This window comes from Mus musculus, chromosome 8 (genome assembly GCF_000001635.26).
Source record: "Mus musculus strain C57BL/6J chromosome 8, GRCm38.p6 C57BL/6J".
Classification (NCBI taxonomy): Eukaryota; Metazoa; Chordata; class Mammalia; order Rodentia; family Muridae; genus Mus; species Mus musculus.
The window spans coordinates 126,030,866-126,043,481 of NC_000074.6; positions in this window are offsets into that span (position 1 = coordinate 126,030,866).

A 12,616-nucleotide genomic window follows, 5' to 3' on the forward strand; every position below is an offset into this window, starting at 1 on the left:
TACCCAGCAGAGGGGACACCTGTGGCTCTGTCACCCACGCTACATTCTGAGTGTGGGGCTCAGGAAAGTCCCTTTGTATCCCCAGGATCTAGGTACCTTGTGGGTGGAAGAATTATTTAACACAATGGCTGTCACATTATATGCCTGACCCTTCATAGAAGAGAGTCACAGGGATGGTTTTTGAGGGTGTGGAGTTTATTACCAAGAGTTATTTATGACACAGACAGACAGACAACAGCAAAATGGGGGTTCTGAAGAAAATTTAGGCCCCAGCCAGAGACAGCGTGGCTGGGCCCCTGAAGAGAGGAAACCAAGGCTCCAGTGGGAGAAGTGGGCTCCTGTCTTATAGCTTTTCTGGGATCTGGGGAGGGCCCATGACATAAGCCTGCAGCCAGGCTGCCTGATTCTCAGGCAGGAATGGGTAGAGAGTGGGTTGTCTATCCACTAATAGTCCCTTAGGTTTAACTTCCTCTGCAGGCGAGAGACAATGGAACCCCGGAGTCTGTTAGTTAAGGACTCACAGACAGCATATCTGTGAGAAAGGCTACTATGAGGAACTATGGCCTGGATTCTCACATTACAGTCTTCCAAACCTTACACCCATGTTATTCTAATGTATTCCCAGGTGGTTAGTATTGGTTCCAGAGGCTAATTTTGTAGAAGGATGGCTAATTACAGACCTAACCACAACTATGGATATTTTCTTATAACATCCTGTAGGGCATTGTCTGTCTGTCTGTCTGTCTGTTTGTTTGTTTGTTTTATTCTACAGCATTTAACTGGCCAAGGTTATTTGTCACATATATCCATTTCTGGGCTGGAGAGATAGCACAGTCGGTCAAGTGTTTGCCACCAAGCATTAGGACCTAAGATCAAGCCCCAGAACCTGTATTAAAAGAAATATCCAGGTATCCCTGCACATTTGTAACCCCAGGGCTATCGAAGCTTAAAAGCAACGGGTCTCGGGCCTGCTGGTCAGTGGCTTAGCTTGCTAGGCAAAGTCCTGGCCAGTGAGAGACCCTGTTTCAAAATAACAGGGGTGTTGTTGCCTAAGGACTGACATCTGAAGCTGTCCCCTGGACTCCAGGTGCATGTGCGCACATGTGCACACACAAACACGCATTCATGCACCAACACAAGCACACCACACCCATGCACATGCCCTCTGATAAGTGTACACAGATGCACCATTTCCAAAGTTATCTGCGTACCTCAGGCACCCTCGAGGCCATGTCCCATACTGATGGTATTGTTGGGAACACAAATGATAGTAGTTGCCTCTGTGGTCTACAGGAGAACCCGAGCTTCATGTTTGTAGGGGAAAGCCTGACCAGAGTGAAGATTATTGTTAAATTAGCTACTATGAGAGATAGTACTTTTCCCCACAGAGATAAAACAATGTTTTCTTGTGTGTTGTCAGTATTTAAATGCTGCGTTTTATGACCTCATCTGTCCAGGAAATAACAAACTAGCCTAAAATGGGAATTTATTTTTCATAGCTCTTGCTGTGCAATGAAAATAACATTTGCATCAGTTCTGCTGGGACAAGGAGGAAGAGGAGGAGGGGGAGGGAGAAGAGGACACAGATACACATATGTGTCTGTGTGGGGGGTGTACGTGTATATATGTGTATGTGCCTGTGTGGTATGTATGTATGTATGTATGTATGTATGTATGTATGTGGTATGTATGTATGTATGTATGTGGTATATGTGTGTGTGTGGTCTCTGTGGTTATATGATATGTATGTGTGTATGTATGTATGTGGTGTGTATATGTGTGTGTGGTCTCTGTTGTGTGTATATGTATATATGTGGAATGTGTATGTGTGTATGTATTTGTGTGTGGTCTCTATGTGTGTGGCGTGTGTATGTGTGAATGTATGTGTAGTGTTGTGTGTGAATGTGTGCATGTGGCATATGCATGTATGAGTGCAGGCACACACTTACACACGTGCAAGTGGAGACCAGTTAGCTTTGGGCATCATCTTCAGTTGCTTTCCACTGTGTTTTTGGAGTCAGAATCTTTCACCGGATCTGGACCACATTAATTCACCCAGGCTTGTTGCCAGTAAATCTCATGGCTCTGGCAGTCTCCATCCCCTAGTGCTGACATTCTAGAAGTGTGCTTCCCCCACCCAGCCTTTACAGAGCCAAACTCAGGTTCTCATGCTCGCACAGCAGGCACCTCACCACTGAGACATCTCCCCAGCACTCGAGTGCCTTTTGACCCATCAAGAAGAGATGGAGTCACATGCGGGAGAGCTGGAACTGTGCATAATCACACAGCCCACTGATTCTTTGATGACCGTCTCACTGGCTTCATTAAATTTTCACACTGTTCCTCAGTCCCGTGTCCCTAAAATGATAGTTTGAAGAGGAACCTTGGAGAATAGTATTCATAATTACTTAATATTGCTGCAGCTGAAGCACCCTGGTGTCTCTGATTTTCTTCATTGTCCTGCTTGCCTCTGGGAGGGCACTCCTGAGGGGGAGATCCTTGCTTCTATGCAGAGCCAAATCCAGTCTCCAGTCTGCACACATTCCTTCCAACAGTTCTAGACCTGGTTCTGGGTGGTATCAGAGGGTCCATCTACCGCTTCAGGGTTTTGGTTCATTTCCACGGAATGGAACAGGCACCACCCACCTCCGCTCTCTGGAAGGGCAAAATCATCAGAGCATCCCTTAGATAGTCTTAAGGATTCGGAAGAGAGAAGAAGAAAAGGAGTTCACTGGTGCACCTTAGGTCCTCGGGGTTCCAGGAGGGGTCTTTGCAGGTACACAGGCCCCTGATGGGAACGAGCAGATAACCTGGAGGGTAGCAAGCAAAAATGTGTGGGGAGTCCAGATGGTGCAAATACAACAGGGACTGAGGTATTTCAAGACAGGTGTGAGCAGAGAGAATCAGTACAGCGTCAATGATTAAAACATGCCAGCCCTTTCTTGCCTAGAATCCCCTCCACAGTTCCATATCTTAATATTTCTGCGTAATCATGTCTTAGAAGGATCCTGACATCCTGGACTAAAGCAAGACAGAATGGCCAGGATCCCAGAAGGTAGACTTTCTCTTTACTTTCCAAAATAGACACCTCTGCCACCTTTGCCTCCCTCAATACCAACAGGAAAGAGTGTGGAAGGAACCAGTTCCTGAATAAGCTCAGGGTCTCCCATGTAGGCTCCTCCCCTGGGTGAGCCTCTGTTAGTTACTTATCTCAGTGCTGTGATAAAACACCCAACATGTGCAATTTAAGGAAGGGTCTGCTCAGGCTCACGTTTCCAGGGCATGGCCCCGTGATGGCAGGAAGAGCGTGTTCACAGGACAGGGAGGCACATGGCACCTTCAGTCAGGAAGCAGAGACAAATGCTGGTACTTAGTGATCTCTCTCTCTCTCTCTCTCTCTCTCTCTCTCTCTCTCTCTCTCTCTCTCTCTTCTTTTTATTCAGCCCAGCACCCCCAGCCCATGGCATAAAGCTACCCGAAGTTAGGGTGGGGCTGCCTACCTTAATAAACATAATCTAGAAACCCCTTCCCAGGCATGCTCAGAGGCCTGTCTACAGATGAGACTTGACCAGGTCTAGATGACAACCAATAGGAGCCATCCTACTTTCTTACATGCACATGACCTGGGGACTTGGGCAGCTGAATCAAGTGCCCTGGGCAGTGATTCTCTTTGATCCAGACACTGTGAGTTTCCCTCCTGAATGAATACATAAATGTAACTAATGAATGTAACTAATGTAACAAATGTAACCAATGAAACTTCACAGAGCTGCTCTTCCACCAGGCAGGCCTTAGTTTAGAGAATTATGCACCTGTTTACATTTTCTTTTATCTTGTCATCGTTGTGTGAACAGGTCTGACAGTGCAGTCGCCTATCAAATGTTAAATTCCTGCCTCTGGGCCATGCCTACTTTCCGTGCAAGCCTATGGATCTGAGTTTGAATTCCCAAAGCATACTAAAGATGGAGTTGCAGAACCCATATTCTGAAAGTTAGGGAAGTGGAGACTAGAAGATCTCAGAGGCTTTCTGTTCCACTTATCTAGCAAAACAATGAAATCCATGTTCAGTGAGAAACCCTGTCTCAAAAAAACAAAAACAAAAAAAAACAAGTGGAGAATGATAAGAAAAGATATTGATTTTTGGTCTCCATGTGTACTTACACATATAGATACACACACATATAAACACATACACACACACACATACACACACAGATACACATTCTCTCTGTGACTCTGTCACACACACGCATATACAGTCTCTGTCTGTCTGTCTCTGTCTCTTCCCCTTTTACTGCCCCGTCAGCTTTCATTCACCTCCATTGGCACCAGGTTGATGCCATCTGTCCTGCCTGCCTTTAGCTGGTGTCCTGATGGCCTAGTTCTGTCATGTGCCAGCCTGCGCCAACATATCTGTTCTCTGTCAGCTGCAGCTCCGTCCCTGCTATTTCTAATTTTCTTGCCCTCCCTCCTTTCTGTGTTCCCACCTGCTATGAAGCAACCTGACATTCAATTCTAGGTCCTTCTCTTGTCAATTCAGAGATGCTATTTGAAGAAATACTATCCAAACCCAGCTTCCCCCTGCCTGTTCCTTCCCATACAGGCCTTACAGCATCTCTCATGAGATTTCCTGTTTTAATCCAGATGGATTTCTGCATTTGCTATTATGTGATCCTGTAACTACACTGGGAAAGAACCATGTCTAAACGTGCCCGAAATAGTTCTTGTATCCGATGAGACTAAGCTCCGCATACACTAAAGACAGGAAGGTGTCTGGAAAGCAAAACTTTCTCAATATTAGGTCCATGGTGAATAAAATACTGGCGGTGAGGAGAGGAAGTAAATTATTATTTTACCAACAAATATGTGTTCCCACAAGACAGCAGATGTTATTCCAGATAAGTGAGATATACCAGCAAACACAGAGACAGAAGTCATTGTACTCCATTACCAGCTTTATTATTTGGTTATCATAGGTTATTTTACTATACTAGGGTCTTATGTAGCCCTAGACTGGCCTTCTACTTGCTATGTAACAGAGGATGGTCTTGGCAGTTTATTCTCCTTCTTCCACTGTCCAGGTGTTGGGGTTACAAGCATGTAGCATCAAGTCTGGGTTATCTGGTCCTGGGATCATACCTAGGGCTTTGTGTATGCTCTGAAAGTACCCTACTGAGTGGCAGTCCAGGCCAAATAGCTTGATTTCAAAGGTTTTAACTGGGGCTATAGAGATTGACCACCGTTAAGAGAACCGACCACTCTTCCAGACAAGCCAGGTTCATTTCCCCACACCCATAACTATCTGCAACTCTGGTTCTAGAGGGTCTGACACCTACTTCTGGGGCCCATGGGCATCAGGCATGCTTGTGGCTAAGACATACATGCAGAAAAATATTCATATGCATAGAGATAAATGAATCTTTCCTTTAAAGGAGCTATTATAATGCATGTCTGAACCAATTTAGCTATTTTATGAATCTTACTTCACCCTTTTACATTCTGCATGAGGCAGGGGCATTCCCTTGTGGGGTTGGGGGTGCTATTTCCCCTGTTTGAGTCTTCATTCTCTCATCTGTGACAGGTGTCTGCTTCCTGAGGTCATCGTCAAGGGAGAGCATTGAGAATTGGCAAGCGCTTTCCCTCTGCCTGGCATTTTTACTAGGTGATTTCTAATCGTATCTTCACAGACAGACCTGTGAAACAAATTGCTCGGCCTCAATTTTTCAGATGAAAACCAAATTATCAGAATAGCAGAGCAAGTCGGTGCAAGTCAAATGCCTTTAAGTAACACAGTGGAATGGCTAAAGTCACATGGCCACCAAATGGCAGAGCTTGTTCCTGGAGTTGTTAGGCTCTTAGCCTGGGAACTGGCAGTCCCAGCAAACTAGGCTCTCTATCTTTCCTCCGACAGCAATTAAAGAAAAAGTGACTGGAAAGTAGAGGAAGTGGATCATGCATTGTGGCTACACTGAATAGGGAAATAAAGTGATCCGGTGACTCCCAAGTCCCCTTGAGGGTCCATTCCTCTCTCTCTCTCTCTCTCTCTCTCTCTCTCTCTCTCTCTCTCTCTCTCTTTCTCTCTTTCAGACAAGGTTTCTTTGTGTAGCCCTGGCTGTCCTGGAACTTGCTCTATAGACCAGGTTGGCCTCAAACTCAAAGCTCCTCTTCTCTTTCTGCCTTTCATGTGCTGGAATTAAAGGTGTGAGCTACCACAGTCAACCCTGAGGTTTATGATTAAATAAAGGGCCAGAGGTGTTTATTGATAAGCAGTCCAGGTCAAGGCATAGTCCTGCCCATCACCAGCCTACCACTGTCAGCTCCTGTCTGTCTCACAAGTTGTCAGAGCTGTGTGACATTTCTTCCGGGAGACAAGTTCCTCTTCTGGCTGGCACCAGGCTTCAGGCTTTTCCCTCTCCCAGCTTATATATGGTTCCTGAGAAATTCCCATTTCCCAAGGCTTCTTTAGATAGTCTGGTTCCCAAAGGCAAAGCACGGGTGTCTCTTGAGAACAGCAACAAGCTCAAAAATGGTTTCAAATGGAAATTAGTGCTTGCTGTGCATTTGGGATGTAAAATTCTATTAGATGGCCCTGAGAAATGTTTAAGTCAAAGGAAATGAAGTCCTCGCCGCCTGTCTATCAAATCTAGAGATCTAGTAGATTCCACACGGTCTAGAGAGGCAGCAGTAAACGATATGTTGGTGCAGACAAGAGAACCCTGTTTTCTGCTCTGGACATGCTGGGTTTGCAGAGCATCTAGTGTAATTCAAAGCTTATCGCCAAAACATGACTGTAGACAGAACCTCTGGAAGTGGTTGTGGATGTCAGTCATGAGAGCCAATGACTCTATAGTCACCTGTATTGGGGCCCTGGAATGGATGCAGCTATCCTGAATGTGTAGAGTTATCAGACAAGGACAGCCAGAGATGTTGACAATGCAGGCTTCGGTCCCCAAGTTCCACTGGAACATCTTGCATCATCCGTTGCTCTTCTCATTGTTGTGAAAAATACATAATTAATGTCATGTGAGAAGGAAGGGTTGATTTAGGCTCACATTTTTGAAAGGTTACAATCCATTATGGGAGGAAGGCATGGTGGTGGGAGCATGAGGTGGCTTGGTCACATGACCTCTGAAGTCAAGAAGCAAAGATATTGGCGATTAGTCGCTGGCCCATAGAACAGTGTCATCCCCATATAGGGTGGGTTTTCCCTCGTCAACCTACTCACTGTAGAAACTGCCTTACAGGCATGCCTAGAGGTCTGCTCCATGGAAAGTCTATTAATCTGTTAATCTCTATCAATCTGTTAATCAAGATTAACCATCACAGTCAAAGAGGACAATCCCTCCCAATCTTTTCAGCTTGTGACTATATGAAAAAGACCCTGTCAGTGAGATGCCTGAAATAAGGCTGGGATCATTCATGGAGAAAGGCAGCAGGATCCATGACTCACTTTGTCACCAGCCACTAGAAGTCCAAGGGCATGTGTATCTCATGTAACCCTTTCATGATCAACTCATTGGGACACTCTGATCTAAACTGGATGTTAGGATCCAGAACCCACCTCCCTAAAGATTCCTGTTTAGCAGACCCAGAAAGCCAGTTGTGTGGTATGCTAACATGATCCCCAAATAGGAAAGCCAAGAGCCTCCCACTAAGAAATTCAACTAGGAAAGCTGAAAATGGGTTGGAGAGATAGCTCAGCAGTTAAGAGTACTGGCTCCTCTTCAATTCCCAGCACACATGTGGCAGCTCACAACTGTCTGTAACTCCAGTTCCAAGAGATCTGACACACTCAGACAAATACATGCAGGCAAAAACCCCCAAAAAACTAACATAGCAAAGCAAAGCAAAGCAAAGCAAAGCAAAGCAAAGCAAAGCAAAGCAAAGCAAAGCAAAACAAAACACCAACACACATAAGAATAATAAAAATTAAAAAAAAATAATGAAAAGGAAGAAAAACCAGAATTAAAATTAAGAAAAGTAACTCCAGGCTGAGTGGATGGCCAGGCCATAAAGTGCTGGCCTTGCAAGCCTGAGGACTTCAGTTCAATTCCCCAGGACCCAAGTTTAAAAGAGAGAAAAAGAGAGAGAGAGAGAGAGAGAGAGAGAGAGAGAGAGAGAGAAAAGAAGAAGAAGAAGAAGAAGAAGAAGAAGAAGAAGAAGAAGAAGAAGAAGAAGAAGAAGAAGAAGAAGAAGAGAAGGGAGGGAGGGAGGGAGGGAGGGAGGGAGGGAGGGAGGGAGGGAGGAAGGTAGGTGGGCATGGCAGTGTGTCCTTGTAATAACCCCAGCTCTCTGAGGGGAAAAGATAGAAGGATCCTTAGGGCTCAATGGCCAGACAGCCCAGCCTGTTTGTGAGTTCCAGGCTAGTGAGAGGCCCTGTCTGTAAAGAACAAGACAGAAGCCCCATAAGGAATGACAATCATGGCTATCTGGCCGTCTGGTGGCTTCTACGTGCACAAGCAAACTCTCACACACACATGCATCTGAAAATTTAAGGGTCCCTAATAACCAAAATTGTATCTGTGAATCATTGCAACTCCTCCAGCTGCAGTCGAGTAGTAACAGGTCCTCATGGGCCCAAGTGACTTTAACACACGAAACCTATGTTGTCAGTGGGATACACTCGGTGGGAAAGAGGGATATTTAAAATAGGAGAGCACTGGCATGTATGCACTGACATGAATGTGTTGATGCCATGGCGCTGTCTTCATGAGACTCACCAAGGGGTCGTTATGATGCTGCCAGAATGAGATTTCTGCAAGTGCTAGAAGGTAGGTGTGGTTAACGAACATCCTCAGCACTGGGAGCGTTGGATCTAAGCTCATTTGCCCTCTCTGTTTCCACAGCAGTTTGGGGGAACAGCCTGGTCCTCAGTATGGAGCAGGAAATTATGATCCTGGAACACTTTGTCAGATTCTTGTAAAGGAGACTGTCCAAGACTCAAGTCATGTCAAAATGACCCTTCTGCCGGCATGAAGACATTGCCACAAGCCAGAGCAGATTGGTGAGTCCATTAATCCAGACAACCACGGGGACCAATAAATGTCAGCCATACTTAGTCCTGTGCTCTTAAAATTATTGACAATTTTTGATGCTCATCTTTAATCTTCAGAAAATTCTACTGCTTGAATTCTGGAAAAAAAAGTAAAAATAAATTTTCTTTTTTTCCTTATTTTTTATAAAAAGTTTTATTTTATATTTAATTGTGTGTATGTCTGTGTGTGTCTATGTGTGGGCATGTGAACACAAATGCAGGTGGCCCCAAATGTCAGAGGCAGGATGTCAGATCTGCAGCTAGAAATACAGGTGATTGTGAACCTCCCAACATGGGTGCTGGGAACTGAACTCGGGTCCTCTGCAAGAGCAGCAAGCTCTCTTAATCTCCATGCTATCCCTTCAGCCCCTGTCCTACTTTTTCTATGTAGTAATAGGTGGTCACGTGGCTAAATCTATTCTGAAAGAAAGTTCTTCATTGAAAATAAGAGGAGAGCAAACAGACACACTCCCATGCGGAACCCAGATGGCGCTGTTATCTGATCAGCGGCCCCAGGGAGTTTTGTGTACTGTATGGAGGGAAGCAAGTAGAGATTGGGGTAGTCTTTATTGAGATCTGTCGTCTTTGATCACATCATGGGTCAAGTCAGGGAAGAATAATACACCTTATACAAGCTCCCTTGACCCAGCAGGTGGCTAGGGGGATGAAGTGTTACTACTCCATCCAGGACGAGGGTCTTGTGTGCTGAACAGCTCATGACCCACCATGGGCTTAGCCCTTACTGCCTAGGGCAACTAACTCCTGTTTCAATTATACTCTACTCTCTGCTTTTAAATGTACTTGAAAATCTTAAAAATAAAAAGCAAAGACACTTAAAGCACACACACATACATATATACATATGCACACACGTGCATCTTACATGCATGTACACATGGGCACACAAGCACACACAGACATACACACACACATAAGAGTGAACTGGGAAAAGAAGTGTAATTCTTTTAAATAATTTATTTTTATTAATTTATTAATTTATATCCCAAATTTTGCCCCCCTTCCCAGACCTCCCTCAAAAAGCTCTCCCCCTCTCCCCTCCCCTTTGCCTCTGAGAAGGTGCATCAATTCTCTACAGAATTAGACACATCCTCTCTCGAGAGGCAGTGTTCATAAAAAGCCATAGTGTCCCAAAGACCAAGGAGGAGAAGTCTCAAAAGGACTGAACAGGAGTGAACTGGCAGTGCCGCTATGAAGCCAGGACAGAGTGTAATTAAGAAGTGTGCAGCTAGGAGGTGGGGGCTGAGCTGGGAAAGAAGGAGATGGGAGAGCCATCTGCCTGTGGTCAGATAGGCGTTGCTGGAAGAAGGTAGACTTTCCAGGGGTAGAGGGGTGTGTGTGTCTGTGTGTGTCTGTGTCTCTGTGTGTGTCTTGTGTGTGTGTGTGTGTGTGTGTGTGTGTGTGTGTGTGTGTGCAAGTGCATACATATATTCGATTGCATGCCTGTGGAGGCCAGAGGATAGCCTATGTTATTCTCAGAAGCCACTCACCTTGTTTGTTGAGACTGAGTCTCTCCTGACTCAGAGTTTGCTAAGTAGTCTGAGCTGGCTAATTGGTAAGTCCCAGGCATCCCACCTGTCTCTACCTGCATAATTTAGGAATTATGAGCACACACAACCATGCTCAGCATTTTTACATGCATTCTGTGGCTCCTCATGCTTGTGAGACAGGCATACTACTGGCTAAGCCATTTCCCCAGATCTTGACTGTTGAAAATGGAAGACACTTGAAGACGATAAATGCATAAGAAGGACTCCACGGAGATGAAACACTTTGACCACACAGACTGACAGCCATTTTTGAAGGGTTGGAAAGGGGCTCTTCAAAGCTCCACACTCCCAAATGAGTGCTCATTAGAATCACCAGGAAGCTTAGGAAGATGAAACCTCTCCTGCCCTTGAAGATCTTAGCCACAACCCCTACACCCTCACCCAAATAGGGAGATTTTAAGATAATATGGATGGTTTCCATATTTAAAAGTCCTCAGTGGACTCTGTTGCAAACAGAGCACTTCCAGGCTGTTTCCTGAAAAGGAAAGGTAAATACTTAGTTGTGTCCTTGGAGTGAAAGAAATATTTCTCTGGCTTGAAAACCTGGGACAGTAGAGTAGGCTCAATTCACCTTCTACAAACACTCAAGAGGTTGGAGAGATGGCTCAGCAGTTCACAACATTTCCTGCTCTTCCAGAGAACCCAAGTGTGTTTCCCAAGAACAACTGGGCAGCTCACAGCTGCAGGCAACTCCAGCTTCAGGAGACCAGACACCCTCTTCTGGGCTCTGTGGGCACCTCCTGGGCTCATGTGCACATACCCCCACCCCAACACATACATACACACACACACACACACACACACACACACACACGAAACACAAAACCCTTAAAAACAAACAAAAGAACAAGCCAAACAAACATTTAAAGACTGAAACTGATGTGTTTCTAAACACAGAAACAGACTTCAGTAGCAGGGGCATCCGTGACCTTGAGAGAACCTTGAGTGTGCCACCATTTTGTTGTTTATGTGATCAGAACGTGAGATGGTCCTATCCTACGTGTACCATTGACTCACAGATAAAGCCTAGGTGAGGCAAGGAAAGCCAAAGGTTTCAACTGAGCGGAATCTTAGGCTACAGTGACAGAGGTCTGGCTGTGTGCACCCTTGGCCATCTGTGCAAATATTTGATGAACCCCACTGTGGGCAACAGTTCCAATCTAGACTTCCTTTCTGGGAAGGCTACTGCTTTAAGATGGTAACGTTTAGGCAATAGTGACATATGTAAATACACCTTACAGGGCACAGGAACTGTATCAGCCAACAACCTCAAGGAGAAACTTACCATCCTCAGTGCTTCAGCTGGGTTCTAAGTCTTGGAGGATCAGGCTTTAGAGACAGGGCGCTGACTTCATTTATTATCAGAGGAAAAATAATGGAAATGCGTCTCCTGCCATTTTCTCGGTTTACAGATTTAAGGTGACTTAATACGTGTATATAATGGAAGTGTGCATCAACTGGCAACGCCAGCCTTGCTGTTTGTAACACAGACATGTATGAGGAGCCTGTCTTCTAGACAGATAAATGTCTTGAGTTTCTTCTCATATCACTGTGATAAAATATCCTGACAAAAGCAATTTAAGAAAGAAAGTGAATTTCAGTTCACGGGTCCAGGTGATAGTCATCACAGTGAGGAAGACACTGGGGAGGTGCAGGAGAGAACTGGTCACGTGACATTCAGGGTCAGACAGGAGCAATGGATGCATGCAGATTTCAACTCAGCTCATTTTCTCCACTCTCATGTCCCCCTGCCTAGGGAATGGTGCCTCCCATAATGGGCGGGGCTTCTCACCTCAATATAATCAAGGCAACACCCCAGCACCACGGATGTACTTATAGGTCAACCTGATCTAGACAACTCTTCACTGACGACCCCTTCTCAGTTTACTGTGTCAAGTTGACACAATTACAACTAACTATTGCAACAAGCAACAAACCCTCCATTTTCGGTAAGTTTTTTTTAACATTTAGTCTTGTGTTCTCTCTCTCTCTCTCTCTCTCTGCCTGTGTGTGT